At 40.4% G+C, this 13,016-nt stretch overlaps 1 protein-coding gene across 2 annotated transcripts in view; it reads right to left on the reverse strand.

The window, feature by feature from the left end:
• The window catches only part of ST6GAL1 (ST6 beta-galactoside alpha-2,6-sialyltransferase 1), a 96,520-nt gene that overhangs the window by 69,568 nt on the left and 13,936 nt on the right, over window positions 1-13,016 (reverse strand). The window contains exon 5 of one of the 2 annotated variants that reach the window (XM_077348987.1): window positions 12,382-12,461. The gene's annotated coding sequence lies outside the window, so the exon portion shown is untranslated. Of the gene's footprint in view, window positions 1-12,381; window positions 12,639-13,016 lie in introns of those variants that run through there. The other variant, XM_077348983.1, reaches the window with a different exon arrangement.

Here is a 13,016-nt window from a genome sequence, read left to right on the forward strand (position 1 = left end):
CTTCCTGACTCTTACTTCAACCAGTGACTTTATCTGATTGTGAAGGGCTAGACCCCACAAGGATAGCCAAAGCCATGCAACTGAGCTAACCATGATTCATGCTGGATTTGCAGAGAAATCAGACCGGGGCAGGGGGAGTGCAATAACCTCAAGCATCTTACTTGCAATGTCTCCACATGCACAGATATTACCAAGACCAAACTGCTGTAATTTGCATATCAAGATAGCTGTAGGAACCCTAAATGCTGTGCAAAAACTAGACTGCTGGTAGTCAGCAGTAGGAGAAAGAAGCAGGGAAAGGTCAGAGCTTGGGGAAGACAGGGAAGGGAAATTGGAGGTATATTCAATCTCCTCGCCCTATGGCAAGTATTTGTGTATATGTAAATAATTGGCATTTAAACGACTAGGGCACTGAGTGATAGAATATGAAACTTCTCCCTCCACACATGCATATCCTTTGCACCTTTTTGTTCTTGGGCCATTTCTCCCCTTCCTCATCTACTCTTGAATTCCCTAGCAGGGGACCAATGTTGTGACTAGAGTTAATGTACAATACTCAAGGGAAAGTGGGGCGAGAAGGGGGGTTGTCTGTCTGCAAATGAGAGTATGAGAACAAAACATGCATTGTGTACAGGCTGGACACTCAGTAATGTTTTAGCAGCAAAAATTCTTCTTCCTGAGGCAGATTCTGAGAAATGGGAGATTTTTCCAGGCTGTGCCTTATCATGGACATTATTGTACCTTCTGCCAAATGATTTATGGGTTTATTCTGGTCATTTTAACTGCATTCAACAGTTCTACAATGGAGTGCTTATTGTTAGTCAGGGGACAAATTAAAACTTTTGGAACTGGACTCAGAGAAAGGTGAACTAAAAATGCTCTAAATCAATCAATAAAAGAACTTTGAACACAGAAATCTGTTCTATGGAATATGATGGTTGCATTCTGATATGACAATAAACATGCTGTTGGGACATCAGAATGCAGAGGGTTAAACCAATTTGGAATAATCAGCATTTAAATCAAAAATTCAAACTAAGATTTATAGCTGGTTATAGTGTCTGAAAATACATTTCTTTGGGTAGCACAACAGATCCTGGCCAACAAGGTAATACCAGAAGAATGTTCTTCCTGCTGGCAAGAGACCAAACAGAGTTTGTTTACATCTAGTACAGAGTTCGATACACAAACCAGGGTTGACTGTGAATGCTGTCTATGAAACCTAAAGGATATAGGTAAAGGTATCCCCTGTGCAAGCACCAGGTCATGCCTGACGCTTGGGGTGACGCCCTCTAGCGTTTTCATGGCAGACTCAATATGGGATGGTTTGCCAGTGCCTTCCCTAACCCATTTATAACCTATCAATAGATTCAGCTGCTGTACCAGAAGGCAGAGTAGCAGGAGAGTAGCAAACACCATCTTTTAAAAAGGGATCCAGAGGGGAACCAGGGAATTACAGGCCTGTCAGCCTAACATCTGTCCCAAGAAAGTTAGTAGAAACTGTAACTGCATGGCTTCTGCAAAGGGAAGTCCTCCCTCCTTTTGAGTTCTTTGAAAATGGGAACAAACATATAGACAATGATGACCTGGTAGACATTATATACTGGACTTTCAAAAGCCTTTTGACAAGGAACCAAAGACTTCTTAGTAAACTTAGCCATCATGGGATAAAAGGACAGGTTCTCTTATGGATTAAAAATTGTTCAAGTTACAGAAAGCAAACAGTTGGGATAAATGGACAGATCTCACAATAGAGGAAAGTAAGCAGTGGCATCCCACAAATGGTACTGGGGGCAGTAATATTTAATTTATTCATAAATGATCTGGAACTAGGGGTGAGTAGTGTAGTAGCCAAGTGTGCAGATGACACAAAATTATTCAGGATGGTGAAAACCGAGGCTGACTGTGAAGGCTTCCAAGAGGACTTCCACAAACTAGGTGATTGATGACAATGTAGCAAATGAAGTCCATTGTTGGTGAGTGTAAGGCGATTGAGGCACCTAAAGAACAAAAGTATAAGGTCAGGTCCACTGGAACAAAACAAAACCCAACATATAGGCCAACTAGGTCTGAACCTTCTGTGTCTGAGAGAAAAAAAGATATTGGGGTCATAGTGAATATCTTGATGAACTTGTAAGTCCACTGTGCTGCAGCAGTGAAGGGTTTATAGGGAAAGGGACTGAAAATAAAATGGCAGATATTATGATGACCCTGTATATCTCTATGGTACGGTCTCATTGGGAATACAGTGTAGAGTTCTGGCCTTCAGATCTCAAAAAAGACACTGCAGAGCTGGAAAAAGGACAGAGGCAACCAAGATGACTGGGGGGGGGAGGGGGAGGGTACCTTCCCTTTAAGGAAAGGCAGAAGATTCTGGGCCTTTTTAGTTTAGAAAAAAATATGACTAAGGGGGGACATGAGAGAGGTTTATAAAATTATGCACAGAGTGGAAAGAGTTGACAAAGAGAATTTTTTTTCTCCCTGTCTCCAAATGCTAGAATCTAAGGGCATCCAATGAGGCTGATGGGCAGTAAATTCAGGATACACAAAATGAAATACTCTGAATCCCAGAGCTAGGAGGCAATTATCAGGCAAAGGTCTCAGTATCTCTGCCTGCTGTTGGCTCTCCAGAGGAATTGGTTGGCCAATGAGTGCAATAGGATGCTGGACAAGATGGAAAATTGGTCAGATTCAGTAGGGCTTTTTAATATTATATTAGACTGATGACCATCATAATCTATGTCAGTTTAGGAGACAGCGAAGAGATGTTCCCCCACAAAAAAGATAATCTTAGAGGAAGTGAACAAAGACCTGTTGTCAATTTAGAAGCTGCAATCCCTGTTTGTAAAGTGATTGGGATATGAGTTCTTCATTACATTTCTTTAGATCTTGTTACAGAGAAAAAAATGTTTTTTAAAAGATACGTTTGATTGACACCTGGTCAGGTTTTTTTTTAAAGCAAACAAACAATGCCTCAAAGAGGTTTTACTTCAAGCTTTTCTTTGTGGTTGGATTTTTAAAGCCTTAAATCAGTTATAAAATGTTACACATCAGCAGTCATATAAGCTTCTTAACTGAGTTGGGCAAAATGCATATCTTAGGTATTTTTTAAAGGCACTATAAAAGTACTTGCATATATTCAAAACAGATTTAATATTTTGTTCCAGATATACATTTATTCAGTGAATAATGCTGGGGCAGTGTATAATCATGTAATTAAAATTGTACAGAGTTTATTTAAAACAGGGGTAGTCAAACTGCGGCCCTCCAGATGTCCATGGACTACAATTCCCATGAGCCCCTGCCAGCATTCGCTGGCAGGGGCTCCTGGGAATTGTAATCCATGGACATCTGGAGGGCCGCAGTTTGACTACCCCTGATTTAAAATATAGCAAGGACTTAAGGTACTAGGCATACTTATTTAAATAAATACCAGATGAACTCACTCTGACAAACTGAAGTTTCAACCGTCAATAACTAATTTATCTAAGTGATAGTTGCCATGCTCTTGCATCTTGGTTGGTCAGTCATGGTAGCTTATTAAAAGAGCCTTTCCACAGGAAAAGATAAGCCTAAACTTATGGGCTGAACAACATCACCACTGCCAAGTAGTTATTCAAGTATTCCTAAATTCTGCCGTTTGTCGGTTAAGTAATGGAATATCGCCTGTCTAATTACTTTGAGGTTAAAAACTGATATAGGGAAAATATTAAGGGGCAGCTATGAATATCTACCATGGATTCACAAAATGGCCTGAGGTAAGCCATTATCACTGAACTGTTCTTTGCCACTTCCCTGCCTGCAAGATGAAGGATGCACTCCCAGTCTACCTTATAGGACTGCTGTAAGGATTACAGCAAGATGGTATATGGAAAATACTTTGAACACTAAGAATTCCTATGCAGATGCTAACTAAATACCAACATTGCTGGCTTTCGCATTCGTTAACTGGGTATAGTAATGATCCAAATTGAACTACAGTGAAATCCTAAACAGAACTACACCCAGCAGCATCAAAACACTCTTGTAGAAATAGCAGTTTATCCCCTGAGGTATTTTGTCATCTTCAGGAAAGGCACATGAAAGACTTGTTTAAAACCAAGTCTTGAATTCCAAATGGGGACCAATTAATATGTTCTCTGCTGTAGTGCTCAGAAAACGCACCATTTAAAAGAACACAGCTTTGCGAGGCTTTCAAAAGCCTACAAGAGGCATTTCAAATCCAATATAAATAGTACCTCATATATAAATGTATATACATTTTTTGGACAGTCCAGTTCCGCTTCTCAGTTTTGGACTGATAATTGTTCTTTGTTTATTTTCCTCCCTGTTGCAGAGCGTAAGATGTCCAAGCAAAGTTCAGAAGGGCTGAAAGGAAACTCCCAACATAAAAGACTCTCAAACAATAGAGCCAAGCTGCAGTCTTTTCCATAAATCTTACAGGATAGGAAACTGTTTCTTGAGATTACTTCTGATCTAATTAGAAGTTCATATGGATACTGCATCCCCTGAGAACAGGAGATAGACAGCTTCTTTTTCACTGCCTAGGCTTTACAAATTTGAGAGATAGTGCCTGACGCTATCTTGTATATACAAAATGCATCACTATAAATAGATGCTTTCCTTTGTCCCCAAGAGGCATCCTTGTTTTGTGCAAATATACCCATGTCCCCATATCACTGCACCATAGTTGTTTTCCTAGCATGTTTACAAGTTACCCTTTAGAATATCTGGATTTTCAATCCTGTTTCATAACTCGTTAGAACCAAAGCAGTTGTCCTGCACGTTGTGGGCTTTTGCAGACCTGTCAGGGAAAGAAAGAACTAGAATACTCTTCCCACTTCTATCTCCAGTGTAATTTTGAAACTCTCCTCCTTGGCTGGCTTTGGTTTTGCTCCAGCTTTTTGTCTCCTCCAGCAATCCTCAGGATTTCCTCCTCCACATGTACTCTTTTTTTGTTTTGCAGTTCCTACTCACAATCTCCAGCAGACTCATCCCTATAGTTTTTTTGTTAAAAGTGCTTAACAGGTTCAAAATATTATCACAGCCTTGTGAGTTTATAATATCACATCCTTATGAGTTCCCATCAGGTATGGGTATAACAAGGAGTTTCTCAGAGGAAGCAGCATAGAGTCAGGCAAAAGTCATAGAAGCCCAACTATACAGTTTTAGACCACAAATTTTATCAACATCTCATAATGTGTTTGGTACCATCCTTGTTAATGAATTAAGCTGCAGCAGGTTTTCTTTCTCTTAATCTAAAACACTCAAAATACACTGGGATAGCAGTGTTTAATATCTACACCTACTGTGCTTCTGCACTGGCTTGTGACTTTCCTCAGTACAACCCTTTCACCTATGAGGACATATTTCTTCTACCCTCAGCACCGCAGCCCACTGGGTTTGGCCGCTTAGCTCCTGTGGGAGAACTGTCTGGTTGGCTCCAGGACGCTGGATTTGATGAATCGTCGGCCCATTGGTAAGGACTTTACTTACATTCTGATATCATTATCACAATGCACAAATCGGTTCCAAGAAATAAACTGCATTTTGCAAACTACTTTAGCATTCCAATCCCCCATGATGATAAGCACATCATTTTTTGGCGTTGCTTCTAGAAGGTGTTGTAGGGCTTCATAGAACTGGTCAACTTCTTCCTCTTCAGTAGCAGTGGTTGGGGCACAGACCTGGATTACTGTGATGTTGAATGGTTTGCCTTGGATTCGAACTGAGATCATTCTGTCATTTTGGGGATTGTATCCCAAGACTGCTTTTCCTACTCTCTTATTGATTATGAAGGCTACTCCATTTCTTCTGCGAGATTCTTGTCCACAGTAGTATACCTGATGGTCATCTGAATTAAATTCACCCATTAAATTCACAGTTAACATTAAAACACATTAAAATCTACATAGCCTGAAAAGGTTATAGGCCTCTTACTTACAAGCGATAATTCTGCAGCACCTGAGTTCTGAATAGTCCTATCTGAAATAAAACTGGTGACTAAATTAGCAAAGCACCAGTGACAGTTCAGAAGTCACACTGTTTTTAGATGTGAGGCAGTGACAAGAATAGCTAGAAAAGAAACTATCATCAGACTCTGCTTCAGGGTCACAGTCGCAATAACCCACAGCATCCACAGAAGAATTAACAAATCTGTCCAGAAGTCTTTTATTAATTCATTAAGATAGAATTGTGATGATTTTTGGACTGGGACCTGCAGCTGTCCCTTTCAATGCATGTGTTCAATAGATATACAATACCCTTTTCTTACTGTGTGCTCAAACTGAAAATGCAATTGGACTTGTGCCTTAAACCATATTTCACCTACTAGCTAGCATTCTACAGTGATTCAAGTGCCAAACTAGGGCTTGCTCTCAGCCTAACCTACCTTAACAGTCTGTTGTAATGATAAAATAGAGAGACGGGAGAATAGTCAGTTTTATTTAGCATCTGCCCAACCAATATGATCATCTTCAAAGACACTGCGTTGGGTGCTGCCCTTTCTGCAATTCAGCAGAAGGCCTTCTAAGCTGGTGTATCAAAGCTTTGAATTCTCTCCCAAGAGAGATTTTTCTGTCCCCTTTTGTTGCCACCTTCCATCAGCAAGTAGAGACTTTTGTTTTGTTTTTTAGGGATCCCTCCTTCCTGACCAATGCCAATCTTATGTCTTTGTGCCTATTTTAGGTGTTTTTAGTTCTTTTAGTTATTTTGGTAGGGAGAGGGAGATTTTATCATGTTTTATTTGTTAGCTGCCCTGGGGGCCCTTGAGAGGGAAGAAAGGCAGGATATAAATTTTGAAAAAATAAATAAGCGTTTCAATTAACTTTTCAGAACTTTGGTGAGGACATGTGATAGGACTGGGACAAATGTTTGCTTTTCTGCAAGAACCTTCTGCATTACAGCCTTAGCTTCTCTGATCTTCTGGCAACATTGATGACAGTTACCTGTAGAATTCTGTCTAGTCTTATTCTCTGGCTATGCTTCTGCACACACCCTGATATTGTCTCTGCTGGTGAACACTTACACAGAAAAAAATCAACCCTGTAAAACCAATCTTAGTTACATAGTACAGCTCCAGTTCTGCAAAGACGCCTAAGCTGCCCAACCCCTTTTGCCTGTTCCATTCCTCTCCTCACAGCTGAGAAGCCCAATGAATTTCAAGCAGGAAGTCCTGGGTGCAAATGTTGTCACTCTTGTTAAAAGGCAGTAGCAGGACGAAGAAGGCTTCTGCCCAATACATTAGTTAGATATTTACGGCTGTAATTAGCAGTCCTGAGTTTAGAGGTACCAGTGATCTGTCCCTGTATAAGACAAGTTGTGATTATATTCAACACACTGACAACGTCCACCCATCAGCTCCTCCAACAGAGTTCATTTTAATTGTACAATGTATGTTTTACTACATGTTTTCTTATTATTGTACAATGTATATTCCACCAATGAAGCCTCTCATGACAACTTGCATCACGGACAGCAACTTTCTTCCTTTATCATTCCCATTACAGAGGGCTCATGATGATGACACGAAACCCAAGAATCCTTTGACAGAGGTGGATGCAAACTTGTTTTTTCCCCTTATCCCCCATTTCTTTCCATTCCCATTCCTGGACACCAAATTCCTGGTACAGGACCATTCTGACATGCAGATGGCCACAAAAGAAGCCTTCTTCCCAGTCCTCCTTCTCCTACTGCCTCTCTGATGGAAATAGGATATGCTTGTTGTGAAATGAATATTTGTGGTAACAATCAGTTACCACAAATTATTGTGAAATGAATATGCATGGTAACAATCAGTGCGTGTTCAAAACGGCTGTTTTCAGATAATATCAGAATGTTAGCATAGGCAGAACCCCACCCTTTCCCCCTTCTCTTTCACACCCCTTGTTAGACAATTGGGCTCATGTGATCAAGAAAACCAAGAAGTGGAAGGAGTGAAGAAACCTGGCTGCTCAGGAGATGTTATGGGAGAAATGACAACCTTCTCATGCCAGCTTCAAACAAACAATATCGAGCAGAGGAAAGGCAACCTCGTGTACATGCCAAACACCAGCACACCATACTGTGTTGCATGATATTCAGGACCAACTCTCCGTCCAAGTGCCCAGAGCAATTGGCAGCATCACTGGAAGTAAGAGGTAGGGGAAGGCAATGGCCCTGGCTTGTGTCAGCCTCCTGGTGCCATGCAGCACCAGCTGGATTCAAGCTGAACCCCTGAGATACTAGCAGTACCACAGAGGCTTGGCTTGCTGGTCCTAAGATACAGCCCGCATCTCGCCACCCCCACCCTCTTATCTTGCAGCACAACATTTTCATAGCTAGATATTGTGGGAGGGACACTTAGCCCCCAAAGGCTGCCTAACTTTGAAAGCTGTTTTATACAGAACTTATGGATTGGATGCAGTGGAACATTTTTTGGTGAGTGCCCCTCCCTGTGGTAGCCCTTTGACTCTTTTCACATAGTGTTCCTGGAGGTACTCAGATAACCTAGAAGCACCATTAATGAATTAGGGCCTGAACTTTTAAGTTTTGCAACTGTGTGTTTGAGCCAAAAGCTGAATCATAGTGATGGTGAGAAAATCAGAAAGTACTCAGAAAGGCTGATGAAATAGCAGAAGTAACGTTTCTCCAGAAAAGTCTGAGAAAGGCAGCAGCAGGATCCAGATATTAAAAGATGATCAGCAAAAATGGACAGGCATGAATCTCTTATGTTAGCAAAGAATGTGAAGGTTACAGTATGACTATTAAGCCAAATGCTGCTAAGCTGGAAGCCTTCACAAAAAGGGAAGAGAGAAATTAAGCGTGAATCAACCTGAAGACAAATTTATTTTTTAATTCATTTATATCACACCTTTCTTCCCAACAGGGACCCAAAGCAGCTTATACCATTCTCCTCTCCCCCATTTTATCTCCACAACAACCCTATGAGTTAGATTAGGCTGAGACAGTTTGACTGGCCAAGGGCACTGAGCAAGGCATGAGATAGACTCAAACCAGGTCTTACAGGTACTAGTCCAAAACTCTTAGCCACTTAGCCAGTTTGGTGTAGTGGTTAGGAGTGCGGACTTCTAATCTGGCATGCCGGGTTCGATTCCGCTCTCCCCCACATGCAACCAGCTGGGTGACCTTGGGCTCGCCACGGCACTGATAAAGCTGTTCTGACCGAGCAGTGATATCAGGGCTCTCTCAGCCTCACCCACCCCACAGGGTGTCTGTTGTGGGGAGAGGAATGGGAAGGCGACTGTAAGCCGCTTTGAGCCTCCTTCGGGTAGGGAAAAGCGGCATATAAGAACCAACTCTTCTTCTATACTGTATTGCCTCTTTGCCCAGTAACTTGACTTCAACCACATGAAGTGGTGTGCAGACTGTTACACTCTTCCATGTCATTAACCAGTCATGTTTTGGGCTGGCTACTCAAAAAAGAGGATTTAGGATGGTGAAGGCATGAATGAAATGCTTCTGCTGGGTGGACAAAAATAATGTCTCATAGTTCCTTTTCACCTCCTAAAAGGCCACAAATCTGTTATACTAAGAGCAGCATGATGGGGGGGGGGGGGGGAGAAGCTACTGTGAGATAGGTGAGAAAGAAACCTCTGTTGGATTTTTCTTGGGCTTCAACCATTTAGCTGAAAAAGCATATCAAAAAAAGTTTACTAGGTAACCTGTAACAAACTGAAATATAGTGGGATACATATAGCCTTATTTCATTTCATTCTCTCACCAGAAAAACAGAACAAAACAAAGAGCAATGCTGCTGTGCAGCACATATGCAGAAATGGGTGTTATACGCAGTTCCATGATCATTTAAAAATGTTTTTGTTTAACAGAACTCATTCACATTTCCCCACTGAAAACCAGAAAAACTCAGTAGCACGTTTGAATACCTTCTGAAATCATTAAAGTGAGTGAAAACCACTGGATTATTTAACTAGAGAATTAAAATAGGGGGGTTAAGTCAGCTTTATTTGGAACTATAGCTCCCACACACACCCCAAAAAAGAAAAAAAAACAAGTTTCAGTCTTGATAGCATTGTGGTTCATGTATATTCATTAATGTGTACAACAGCCTCCATCGATGGGCTTTATATGCATCATTTCAAAAGTGCATGCAAGGAAGGAGTAGCAATTGTTTCTAACTTACTAATTAGGTTTAGTGGAACACATGGCTGAATATTGCTGACCTGCATTTGGAATAAAAGTACCCTTTGTGAGATGCAGGAAGCACCACAGTTCAGTTACTGGAAAATGTTGTATCACAAGAGACAATGTAATTGCTTTTGAAACAGTGTCCATTGGAGAAATCTCTCCACTTGAAATGCTTACATTGCATGAGGGGAGAGAAGCACCTAAAACTAACTATGTTCATGACAGCAGGTTTCTGACAAAACCAATAAGCCAGAACAACTCTCAAAATGGGTGTTATGTGAGATCTCATTTGAACAAATCACTAAAACCATTAGGAAGCATTTCAATGTATATAGAAGCATATGCTTCAAAAAAGGTGGTATTCTGAATTTCCAAAACACATTGAGGCCGGAATCCAAAACACTGAAGGCTTGAGGCAGGTCTGAGGCAGCAGTAAAAACTTTCTTCTACCTGGCGCCCAATAAAAAAGTCTACTTTTGAAAATATTGGTGGGGCAGCAAACAAAAGACCTTGTATCACTAAATGGGGGGAACAGTTCATGCCCTGAGATTAGCAAGGGGTTAAAATGGCTCCACTATCAGCCATATAGTCTTGAATTGCCTTGAATCTAATTCAGATGGCATGTTCATCCAGATGACACTGTGGGCAAATTGTTGCATTCCAATGTTTTGCCTGTTTTCTCCTGTCCTTTTTCAAACCTAGTGATTTTATTAAACAGAAAACGCAATTACAGAGCCCATCTGAATAGCACAAATACTATTAAAGTTTATCAGGACTATTATCCATAGAAAGCTTCCTTTAATTAATTACTCATTATTCTTTCCTGTGGCCGGACAACACTTTCATAAACCAACAATTTTCAGCGTGTATGTATGGGGAGGGGGGTATTTCTTTGCAGGTAAAACCATTATTTTTGTTCAGTTTGGTGGGTTTTTTGTTATCATTACAGAATTGTTACTATACATATAACTAAAAATGTAATACATTGATTAGCAGTAGATTTGTTAGCAAAGTGGAAAGCAGGAACAAGAATGAATAAAGAACAATGGAATGGTAACTGTTGTGCCCAGTCTCAGAAAAAAACAGAGTTTAATTAGGCTGCAAGGCAAGGGAGGGGGGTGGGGAGGAAAGTGCAGGCATAAGCAGAAGCTTTCCTGAAAGGGACAAACTTCTAAGTAAAATAATATTAACCCCATTTCAATTAAAAATGCTGCTGCCACCACCCACACAACTCTTGAAGCCTTATTTTGCCATTGAAAAGCAACCTAAAGTTAATGAGTTATCATATAATTAATAACACTATAGATACTAGGGTATCCGTGGTAGCAGGGAAATGTCTTTCTTAGTCCTACTAGGCAGGTGCCTTGAACTAAAAATGTCAGAACTGGAATATCTGAATGTCAGAACTGGAATGTATGATGTATGTGAATCATACAAAGCAAAAACTCTGCCATTAAACTTTGCCTTACCTCACTCCCAAAACTGCTAAATATCTAGTCTGGGCAATAATAAACTCCCCTTTTACTAATGTTCCCCAAATTTGCAGGCGTTTATCCTCTTGTGAGGCATGCAAGGAACCTTGGAACAGATTTGAAGTTTATTTGTTTATTCCTTTTCCGAAAGCATCAAAGCCTTGCTTCTTACAATGGATTCACACAACCAACTTGATAAGCACTCTACTTTTACATGACTAGAATAGGAGTTTCAAACGTCCACATTATATTGCAAAACATGTGTAATCATATGAAAAAATATATAGTTGTGCAAATTGATAACAATCTTCCTTTCCCCTCATTTCCCACCAGGTCACTGAACAGTGATTCTTAGCACAGGTCATTGACAAATCTTGAGAGACATTCAGAACCAAGGGTGATGGAATCTGGGATTTTAGGCAACCCCTTCTCTCTATTTGCAGTGGAATCAAAGAACTCATAGAGGATTGTTGTTCAATAATACTCACTCTGCCCCACAGATAAAATCCCAGATCCAGGCTCACAATAAACATGAATGAAAAGACAAACTGTGCATGCACATGAAAGCTTATACCTTTAATAAAACTCTGTTGGTCTTAAAAATGCCACTGGATTCAAACTTCATTCTGCTGCTTCAGACCAACAGGGTTACCAACCTGAATCTAACATTAAAGAGGTCACCAATAGCCATATGGCACATGGGTCTTATTGAACGTATATCTGAGATTTGGTTATTGCATGTCTACATCAAAAATAAATTTACCTTGTATAGAATGCTGTTGTCTATGTCCTTATTTTTTCTTGTAGCTTAGAAGGCAGCCATTCAATTATCATGCTGTATAACTAGTGAAGAGAAGTAGATTCAAGATTGCTCTAGTCAGTAGCTTTATCCAGCTTCATATACTAATGGTACTTATTCCAGAAGCCACGAATTGATATTAATTCCAGAGTTGTTCCACACAAAACACCCATTGCCAATTTTGAAAAAAACAGAGATAACTCCCAAGCTGTCTGTAATACTGCTTTGTTTGTGTACTTACAGGGCAGTCCAACGCGACTGGAGCAATGGCATTTAGCATTACTCCACATTTAGCATAATTATCTCATCCTAAGTACTTTGCCACCCATGAATTATTTCAGGAGCATTTATAAGCATTTCTTTAACAGAGAGTAAAACATGTGGCTGACATAAACTGATGTCCTTCATCTGACTTCTATGCTATTTCTGTATAGCCTTTTGAGCAATTTAAAAAAGGCAGAGAAGTGCTTGAAGTAAACAACCATTGCTATGTTCAGATTCTAGAATTAATGCCCTATCACTAGAATTGCAAAACTATGGCTTGGATCCAACACAGCCCCACAGAGCTCAAGTGTCTTCCCCCTCCTGTGTACTCTGAA

The sequence above is a fragment of the Paroedura picta genome, chromosome 8, assembly GCF_049243985.1.
Source record: "Paroedura picta isolate Pp20150507F chromosome 8, Ppicta_v3.0, whole genome shotgun sequence".
NCBI lineage: Eukaryota > Metazoa > Chordata > Lepidosauria > Squamata > Gekkonidae > Paroedura > Paroedura picta.